The sequence below is a fragment of the Microtus oregoni genome, unplaced genomic scaffold (genome assembly GCF_018167655.1).
Source record: "Microtus oregoni isolate MIOR12 unplaced genomic scaffold, Mior012 000004F_ref0000308, whole genome shotgun sequence".
Lineage (NCBI taxonomy): Eukaryota > Metazoa > Chordata > Mammalia > Rodentia > Cricetidae > Microtus > Microtus oregoni.
Window position 1 is genome coordinate 57150726 of NW_024543063.1, and position 10248 is coordinate 57160973.

A 10248-nucleotide genomic window follows, 5' to 3' on the forward strand; every position below is an offset into this window, starting at 1 on the left:
CCTTCTGAAAGGAATCCCGATAGCATGGGAAACAACATTAGGAACTGAGAAATAGGACCATATGAAATAAAAGCTTCTGTGCAGCCAAAGAAACAAGTAAAAACAAACAAACCAGAACTAACAGAACAGGAGACAAGCTTTCTCACTTGTACATGTGGTAGGTGATTAATAGAACATGTAAAGAGCTCAAAAACCTAAAAACCCTAAATACTAGAAAACCAAACAAGACGATCAGTTTTGGAAGCTGAAGGATAAAAGACAAATGGACGTAAAAAGGTTCACTTCCTTAGCCGTCAGAATTCAAACTGAAACAGCAATGAATCCCCTCTCATCCCAGACAGAATGACTGTCACTCAGAAAGCATCAAGTGCTGTGGTTTCAAGAATAAAGGAATATATCAACATATACATACAAAAATATATACATGTATAGTGGCTGGGAGTGTAAATTAGTTTAGCCAGCATAAAGATTAATACAGAGGCACTTCAAAAAAACCCTAAAAATAGAGTTACTGTATGACCCAGCTGTGCCACTTCCTGTATACCTCAAGGACTACACACCCCAGAGATGCTTGCATATCCGTGTTTAGTGCACCGCATCACAAGAGGCAAGCTGTAGAGTCAGCCTGGGTGTTCGTCAACGAAAGAATGGATAAAGAAAATGTGGCATGCACACACACACACACACACACACGCACACACACACACACACAGGCCCAACAAACATACACACATACACATACAAAATGGTATTTTGTTCACCAAAAAAGAAAAACAAGTGATGGTGTTTGCAAGAAAATAGACAATACTGGAAAGCACCAGATTAAGTGAGCACAAGATGAACTCGGAAAGACAAATACTGAATGTTTTTCTTCATTTGTGGACCCTGGATTTTTATATAGCTGCCTAAAATGATAGACATATACACCATAATCATATTATTTTATGCATTTATTATGTAGATATGGTCAAAGTACAGGATATAGTTGCAGAAACAGGGCTCTCTATTCGCAAAGAGCATACAGCCATAAAGAGGGCTGGAAACGGGACTCAGTGGAAAATCACTCCCTTGCCATGCCCAAGGCCCTGCATTTGTCCCTAGCACCAAAATAAAAAGTATATAGAGAGGAAATAAAGATTACTTATCACATTAAATGAATAAAAAAAAACCGTGTACACACTCCATACAGTACACTATCATTATGAGAGAGGGAATACAGGTGTGTACATGTGTGCACAGGTGTGGAATCACATACGTACATGTCTGTGTATTTGTATATTATATAGGTGTATAATCTAAAGTCTATTTAATGAAGCTGACTGTGCAGGGAAACCCTGAATGCACCTGTTTGCAAAGGCCCAATTAGACTCTGGAAGAAGGCATCATAGAAACCAGTGACACCAATTGTCTTCAAAGAAAGTATCTGGGTCGCTGGATTTTTACCTCTTTACACTATGAATGTATTTGTTACTTAATTAAATTAAATTACTTATTTAAAAAAAAGTTGGAGACAGGATCTCACTGCATAGGACAGGCTCGGCCTTACCTCTGTTAAAGCTTCCGCCTCAGCCTCCTAAATACTGGGTGTGTGTCACCAAGTTGTTCGTATTATTTAGTTTAACAAGTGATATCTCATTTTTTTTTTAAATCTGAGTCCATTAAAGTATGGATACACTGCTTGCGGCCCCACAAACTGCCCATCCCACACAACTGTCATTCACACTCGGAGGGTCTAGTTAGGTCTTATTCAGGTTCCCCACTTGTTAGTCAGGAGTCAGTGATTTCCCACTTGCTCGGGTCAGCTGTTAGTGTGGGTTTCCCCATCACGGTCTTGGCCCTTTGCTCATATTATTGCTCCTCCCTCTCTATGACTGGACTCACAGAGTTTGGCCCAGTGCTCAGCTGTGGTTTTCTGCATCTGCTTCCCCATCAGTTACTGGATGAAGGTTCCATGATGGCAATTAAGGTGGTCATCAATCTGATTATAGGGGAAGGGCAGTTAGGGGCACTATTGCTTAGGGTCTTAAGCTGGGGTCATCCTTGTGGATTCCTGGGGATTTCCCTAGGATTTATCCCTAGGGCATAAACCAGGGATACCTTGCTCAGCCTAGATATAGTGGGGAGGGCCTTGGCTCTGCCTTAAGTGATGAGACAGACTTTGTTGACTACCCATGGGAGGCCTCACCCTCTCTGAGGAGTGGATGGGGGTGGGGTGGAGAGAAGGTGGGTGGCGCGGGAGGATGGGAGGGAGAGGGAACTGGGATTGGTGTGTAAGATAAGATTGTTTTAAAAATAAAAAATACAATATGATACACACATGGAAAAACCTGGTGCTAGAGGGCCTGTGTCTATCAGCTCCATGTAATTAATTCCCTTTCACCCCATCATCAGTGCCAGACAGAGGGTGGCCAAAGCTTCTGTGGAAAAGATTCCCCTGGGAGGAGTTACAGAAGAGGTATTGGAAGCAGCACCAACAGGAAGAACCAGTTAAATCAGGTTTCCTCTGGTCTCCCAACCCAGAGAACCGGGTCTGTCCAAGTCTTGGTTTGAGACAATGACAGAGAGGAGGAAGAATCTGCAGTCAGAGGTGACCAGAAAAACTGAGTCCTCTGCCCCCATTTCTGAGATCCTCAGAATGGAAGACTCGGGGTTCCCGTAATGAGAAGATTGGGGGCCACGTCAACTCTACCAGCTTCCAGGGACCTAGAAACTGGAGCTAACGTGCCAGCTTTACAATCACATCCATTTAAGGGTGACAAGTTCCACAAGCAGTCAGGGACACTTATTTGCCTCCCCTTCTGCCTGTTTTACGCAGGTGCTCTTAGGGCCTGTAAACTCCACAGATTCTGCTCCTGCTCTCTGAGCCCCTTGCCCCAGCAGCCAGGAAGATCTATTCTCTTTTGCTTCTAACTTATGTTTCTTCTGCAGAATTAGTCCCAGCCAAACAGGGTGGAGGCTGTCAGCCCGCACTCACAGAAACAGATCTGGTGAAAAGAGACCATGCTTTGCATCCTGAAAACACCTACAAAGACTTGTTTTTGTTTGTCATCTGTGGCAAGCAGAGAACCCAACTCTTCTGCAAGCCAGGCAAACTCTTGAGCCACACCCCTCCCCTAAAATTTCGTTAAGTGTCTGCACTTGCCCAGTTCTCTGCTGGTGATACAGATGAGATGCTGAGATGACGTGGTAACCAAGCCCCATCAAGCACTGATGGAAAGAGCAGTGTTTTGCTCTCGGCTGGCTGCAGACTGCACGTTTGCACCCAGGAGTGGGCAGAGGCCCTTCTGCAGGCATTAGAAAGGAGCCCTCCTTCTTCCAGTTGGGGCGGTTGCTGGAATTTTTTTTTTTTTCTCAGCTTGTGGCTGCAGTCTTGGCCTCCCCACCGTGACCGCCCACCCCAAGGTGTCTGTTTTGACATGTTGATCTTTTCTATGACCAGGCAGTAGTCACACTGGGCCTACCCTACAACCCCATCTTAACTCTCTGCAGCCACCTTCTGTCCAAATAAGGTCACATTCAGAGGCAGTGGAAGTCAGGACTTCATGTCTTCCTTAGGGGACCCAACACACAGCATAACAGAGGGGAGAAGACATTTTGCTGGGTTCTTTTCAGAGGAAGGAGGGAGGTGTGCTGGGGTGCAAGGACACTGGTCAGGCCCTGCTGATCTCCAGCTAGTCAGGGGTCAAGCCTAAGCAGATGGTCCCATCCAAGTTCTAGACCTGATCACACTTAGCTTCTGAAAGCTGGCCGACCCTGGGCTAAGCAGACTGTGGCATTTCCTAAGCTTCTGGAATTGTCCCATCAGGACCCAAGGTTCCTTGTTCTTGGGGCCAAGCACTATTTCTACTTTTGCTTGGTCAATCCATGAGACAAATTTTGAACTATCCATTATGCCTGTATTATAGATGGGAAATCAAACTTCCCAGAGACGCAATTGTTAGCTCATGATCACTCAGCAAGGGCACAGGGCTGAGAGCCCCCAGGAGTAAACTCTGGGGACTGAGCCGAAGGAAGTACGGGGGCGGGGCTTATGAACCCCAATCATCAGCTATCACGCTGCTCTGTTCTCTGGTGGGAGATTAGGCTTCCTGCGTTATTTCCGTGGTGCCCAGGACTCAACACAGGGTCTGATCTACCACCGAGCTAGAACCCGGTGGTTTTCCAGGTTTCCTTGTCCCTTAGAGAGAAAGAAAGTGACGGGGAAAGAGGAAGCTCCGGGTATGGCTCGGCTACACACACCCATCTTTGCCATTCCCTGGCCTTTTTCCCAATCACGGGAGTCAATTTTCAAAATGCCTTTTACACGCAAAGCCCCCACACCATCTTTTTAAAAGAATCCCAACAAGACATGCAAACAGTACTGAAGACCGGGGGCTCTGCAGGACCCTCCCAAGTGGCCACTTCCGCAACTCCCAACTCCAACTTTTCTGAGTGAAACCCACATGGCATTGTGGCAGACCAGGAACAAAAGACTACCAAGGCCTACTCTTGCACCTGGTAAGTTTCAGTGATCATTAAAAAAGAGATGAAGACCTTAAAGAATAGTTGAGGGTTTTTTTTAACGGAATATTCTATTTTTTAAAAAAGATTCCTGTCTTTTTGGACACTCTGAGCTATTTCTGTTGAGATTCTCTATCGGACATTCGTTAGAAAACATAGCTGATGGGGAAACCTGAGGTTGGCGACTGTTGGAGAATGGCAGGAGGCTTTTACGGCAAGCTTTTATGGCTCAGCCAAACTCTATTCTACAAATGTATTAAGAAAGGATGTTCATTTTTGTTTTGTTTTATTTTAGGCTGAAATTTCGGAATCGGAACAAACAGGTGGATTTCTGTGATTATTAATAAAGCAATGGAAATTGAAAAGGAAAAAAAAAAGCAAGGAAGGATGGTTCCAGTGGATGCCGGGTGTAGCCCTGGAGAAGGGGCGTACAGACATATAGCATATTCCCCAGACTGAGTGACTCCCCAATTTGCCACTTTCTATTGCCCCCAAACTGCAGTGACTGACAGCATTTTGCTAAGCCACCAGTGCCCACCCACTCATCTGTCCATGTGTCCCCCACCGGGCCTCTGGCACCCCCTCCTCCCTCTTGGCAAGGAATTCGAACCCATAATCTCCATCCGCGCCCCCATCTGGGCAGGTAACTCACCAACTCGACGCCTGCTCCACCGCGCTCGGTGCGAAACTGAAAGTGGCCTCTTAGCGCTGTTCGCCAGTTCATGGAACCCGCCGCGGCTGCCGAGAAATCACGTGGATTAAAAGTGCCAGTCCCGAAGCACTCGGGGAGGGTGCCCGGAAACCGCCGCAGCTTGGCAATCGCCGCTGAGATGCTGGGGCGTGCCACTGTGCCTGCCAGCAAGACGGGGTAAGGTGGGCATCTGCCGGGCTGTGGGTGGGGCCGGGGCGCCGCAGGACCCGCACAGTCCTTTCCTCGCCTCCCCGAGACTTTAAAGGAGGAAGGCAAGAGAAGCCACTGAGCAAAACTTCGTGGAGTTGGGTCCAGAGCTCCAGTGCGCTGCAGGATGACAGCTATTCATCACCGGAGACCTGGCCTGGACAAGCAAGGTCTCCAGCTGTGTCCGCCAGGCCTTGAAGAGCCACAAGTCAAAGATGCAAGGGTTGCTTAATTAATCCACAGAAGAAAGCTGGGGAGCAGAGCGGAGCGGGGGGGATGGGAAGAGGTGGGCTGTGAGGAAGGGATTACAGGGCCAGGGTCCGTGCTGTAAAGCCGCTGGCCTTGGCTCTGTTCCAAGTTCTACATCCTGCCCTGCCTCTCTTTTTTATATTTTTTATTAATATTTTTTTATGTTTTATTTATCAAATATTTCCACCTCCTCCCATCCTCCCATTTCCTTTCCACTCCCCCCACTCCCCCTCCCTCTCCCTCTCCAGTCCTAAGAGAAGTCAGGGTGCCCTGCCTTGTGGGAAGTCCAAGGCCCTCCCCCCTCCATCCAGATTCTCCTGCCCTGCCTCTTGTCCTTGTCTCAGAACAGGAGGCCAGGCTTTTCCTGAGAATGGCTCTGTCTTCCATATGGGGGCATCTCTGTGATGTCCCACAGTGACTTTCCCAGACTGTTCTGAGGAGGAGTGGCCAGACAAGGATGTCAAGTGAACACTGATGGCAGGGTCAGGAGAACAACCATGACCCTAACCCCTCAGGCTCAAGTCCTTTTTTAGTGCTTGCTACATCACCCAAGGCCAGTGGTTCTCAACCTTCCTAAGGCTGCGACCCTTGAAGACAGTGAGTTCCTCATGTTGTAGTGACCCCAGCCATAAAATTATTTTCATTGCTATTTTATAACTGTAATTTTGCTACTGTTATGAATCACATGTAAATATCTGATATGCAGGATATCTGAGATATATATATATATATATATATATATATATATATATATCGACCTCTGCGAAAAGGGTCGCGACCCATAGGTTGAGAACCACTGCCGTAGACCAAAAACCCTAACTCCTGAGTCTCAGCTCTGGTACCTGCCTGGTGGCAGACAATGACAGTAGCACCTTCCCATTCCTCCGTGAGAATGGAGGACCAGAAGTTACAGCAGGTGTAACCTGTACCTGAAACTTAAGAAGCCCTTCTATTTCTAGCTCCTCCTTCTCCTCCTTTGGGTCTTGAATTCTTGTGACCTCTAACCTCCTCCCTTCCAAGCCAGAAATGTAGAAAGTGTTTGATGGGCAGAGCAGGTATCGTTATTTTTCAGTGATTACCTGGATGTCACTCCCAACTTTCCCACCCCTGCCTGGTGTACCTCTAACGCCTTGATTTTAGCGAGCCTCTGTTTCCTGTTGTCAGATGGGAGAGGTTGTCCCGACCTGTGGTACATGGCAGGATGTCTGCTGTATGTGTGAAAGGAACTACCATCAACAGTAGGACGCAGCTCCTATTTCTCCAGCCGTTCCCTGTTGCCTTTCCGTGCTGACAGAGGGGTGTCATGGACACAGACAATTAGCCGCGACCCAGAGAGACAAACTCAGGCTGTATTTAGATGTACTTAAACCCACAAAGCCCCATGGAGGGGGGCAGGACAGAGGTTAACATCTTGTTAACCACAAGGAGAAGATCCAGAGAGGTCATGTGAGAACTGGATCTTGAACCTAGTACCCTTTTCACTACTGTAGAATGAGGTCTACTAAGGAGGGTTTGGGAAAAACTGTTTTCCCACTCCCTCTGTTCTGCTTGTGTTATAAGTCTTTATCTTATGAGCCAAAGTGCTGCCATCTTTATGAGACCAGAAAGATACAGGGAAAGTCATTGAACCTTTACCTGAGTTTCTGGTCACTCCTCCCAGCCACTTGCAGGAAATTCTACCCTAATTGCTTGAGGTCTCTAGAAGGGGAAAGACTGGGGAGAACTAGGAGAGAAGGCTTTTTCTGTGCAGCTATGGGGAAGCCATCATCCATCCTGGGTAAAGATTTTTGCAGTGCCGCTTTGGGGTCACCAGTGCTCTGTAAGTAAACCCAATAAACTTGTCGGTTCTGCATGGTGAATGTGACAAAACAGGACTTTGGTTTGTGTTGGGAGTTCAGGAGGAAGGGATAGGCGTTGTTCATATCTCCCCAGGGAAAGAGTTCTCGCAACACTCCAACCAATAGCCTGAGACCTCCATCAACACCAGATTCCTTTGGCCAAAGTGTACACGGTCCTTCTGTGGCGAAGCTTACATGGCTATATTCTGTATATGAGAACTGGCCCAAGGTGATAGGAAAATGGAGAAAGGTGAACAGACCCAAGCGTGGACAGAATACAGTTTACTGGAGACTTACAGATAAAAGTATTTCTTTGGGGGGGGGGGTTGGAGAGATGGCTCAGAGGTTAAGAGCACTGGCTGCTCCTCCAGAGATCCTGAGTTCAATTCCCAGCAACCACATAGTGGCACCCAACCATCTCTAGTGGGATCTGATGCCCTCTTCTGGCATAAATATATATAATACTTCTTTTAAAAAAAATACTCCTCGGGTGACTGTAAGGCAAATGGGTCCCCACACGCCAAGGAGGTAAGAAGGGTCCCTTGGGTCCGGCCTGGGCCACTGCTGTTCAGATCTTTAGCGGTCAGCCCATGCAGAGCTTCTGGACTGGGCGTGGGGTGAGGGGGTAGTTTTGTGAGAAAGTCTGGCTGTTTTCTTTCTGCTCTGACAAGCCTCTGCTCTCTGGGCTACCATTGATACTGCTACATGATCTCTTGGCACCTTTTGGTGAGCTGTAAGTGGCCCCCAGCCCCCAGAACAGACCTGGAGACTTGTTCGGCAATGACAGAGGATACTGGGGGCTACATCTGCCCCCATGGCTCAAGGATGCGTTCCAGGGTTCCAGCAAGGGTGGGGCTTGCAAGAGTGACATTCTAAGGGACTTCAAAATGCCCTTAGCAATGCAAGGAGTTCTGAGCAGGGGAGGGGATCTGCCTAGGTGGCAAGCTCTCCTGGTTTTGCTCCATGGCTTTAAGGGAAGGCCTTAGGCTTTTGGGGGGCCCTTAAGGGAGAAGTTTGTTTCACTGGCTTCTAACTGGTGTTTCTGCCCTAGAGGACAACGTTGTAAAGCCTGGAATTCCCTCTACATGCAGGTACAAACACACATACACACTTGCACACATGATGGACACATTGAGTCACAAATGCATACACACTTGACTCACAGTAAACTTCATAGCATTTTCTAGAGGCTGGAAAGACTAGTGATTCTCAACTTTCCTAATGCCGTGACCCTTTAACACAGTTCCTCATGCTGTGGTGACCCCCAGCCATAAAATTATTTTGTTGCTCCTACGGAATTGCAGTTTGCTACTGAGCAGTGTCTCAGTTCCAAAGACCATTGGAAATATGCATTTCCCGACGATCCACAGGTTGAGAACAGTTGTCTTAGACTGTGGTATCAGAAAGGGTATCACACTACATCAACTCCCAGTAGAAAAAAAACAGGCATAAGAGGCACAAATGGAGGGGACAGAAGACAAGGGTGACCCAGCTTTCTGACGGTCTGTTCTGGGGGTCACCAGTCCATTCCCGATTGATCAGGAGCTCATGACCCTTCAGCCAAGACTCTTGAAAAATGCACAAATCCCTCTTAAGTGGCCAATTGCTTCCCAAAGGCTCCACTTTTCTTTTTGGTGATTTTTTTTTTAAATTTATTTATCTATTACGTATACAATGTTCTGTCTGCATGTATATCTGCCCACCAGAAGAGGGCACCAGATCTCATAGATGGTTGTGAGCCACCATGTGGTTTCTGGGAATTGAACTCAGGACCTCTGGAAGAACAGCCAGTGCTCTCAACCTCTGAGCCATCTCTCCAGCCCAAGACTCCACTTTTCAATATGTGTGTTCTGGGGGGTGTGAGACGGTAGGACAAACCATCCCCCTGGGTCAGGGTAGTGGCCATGCCCAGAGAAAACCTTCCACGATGGAGATGGAAGAACCCTCTGTACTAGAGCTTAGGGGCAGGGAGGATGGGAGGCTAGAAGTCTGCCCAGGGAACCTTCTGTTTGGCATTAAAGTTGAATTGATTTACCTATCCGGAGGCCCTATCTTCCTCTTCTGTGGGAAGCCAGACCTCTACAAAGGCCTTTGCTCCCTACCACCTTGGATTCTCCCATCCACTTGGCTTTCCGTCTCCCCCACCCTGCCGTGTGGGAACCACATGGCACAGGGGATGAGTCAGGAGCTCCATTTGGACTCAGGAAGGAAGCTAGTCAGAGGAGAGCATGGGAGCTTTGATGGTGGGGAACAAAAGGCTGTCAACCCTCACACTTGGGGGGTGAGGGATCAGGATGGGAGATTCTCTTCCCTGACCAGTGTGTGGCTTTGGGACACATGTGCCCAGGGATCTAGGTCCAGTCGTTGGCTTCTGCAGAGCAATCAGCATGACAACAATGCTGAGGCCAGGGAACGAAGCGATTGCTGTGTCGCTAAGTTAGGGAGTGAACGAATGCTTCTAGACCCCTCATGACCCCTCTGGCTCTAGCACCCCTTTTCATGTGGCTCCTTAGTTAAATTCCTGCTCAGCCCTTAAGATGTGACTTAAGTAGCCCCTCTGTCCCTGACTCCTAGAAGATGAAGGTGTATGTTCAGGTATGGCTTCCACCCTGGATGTGATCTTCCCTGGTATGAAAACCTGCTACAAAGTAACTCAGTCAGGGCTTGAGTGCTTAGCCAATCGGAACTTTCTTTGTACCCTGTAGGAGGAGTGGACACCTGCTAGAATGGAGTGCTTCCTCTTCGGACCCTGATGATATCTCG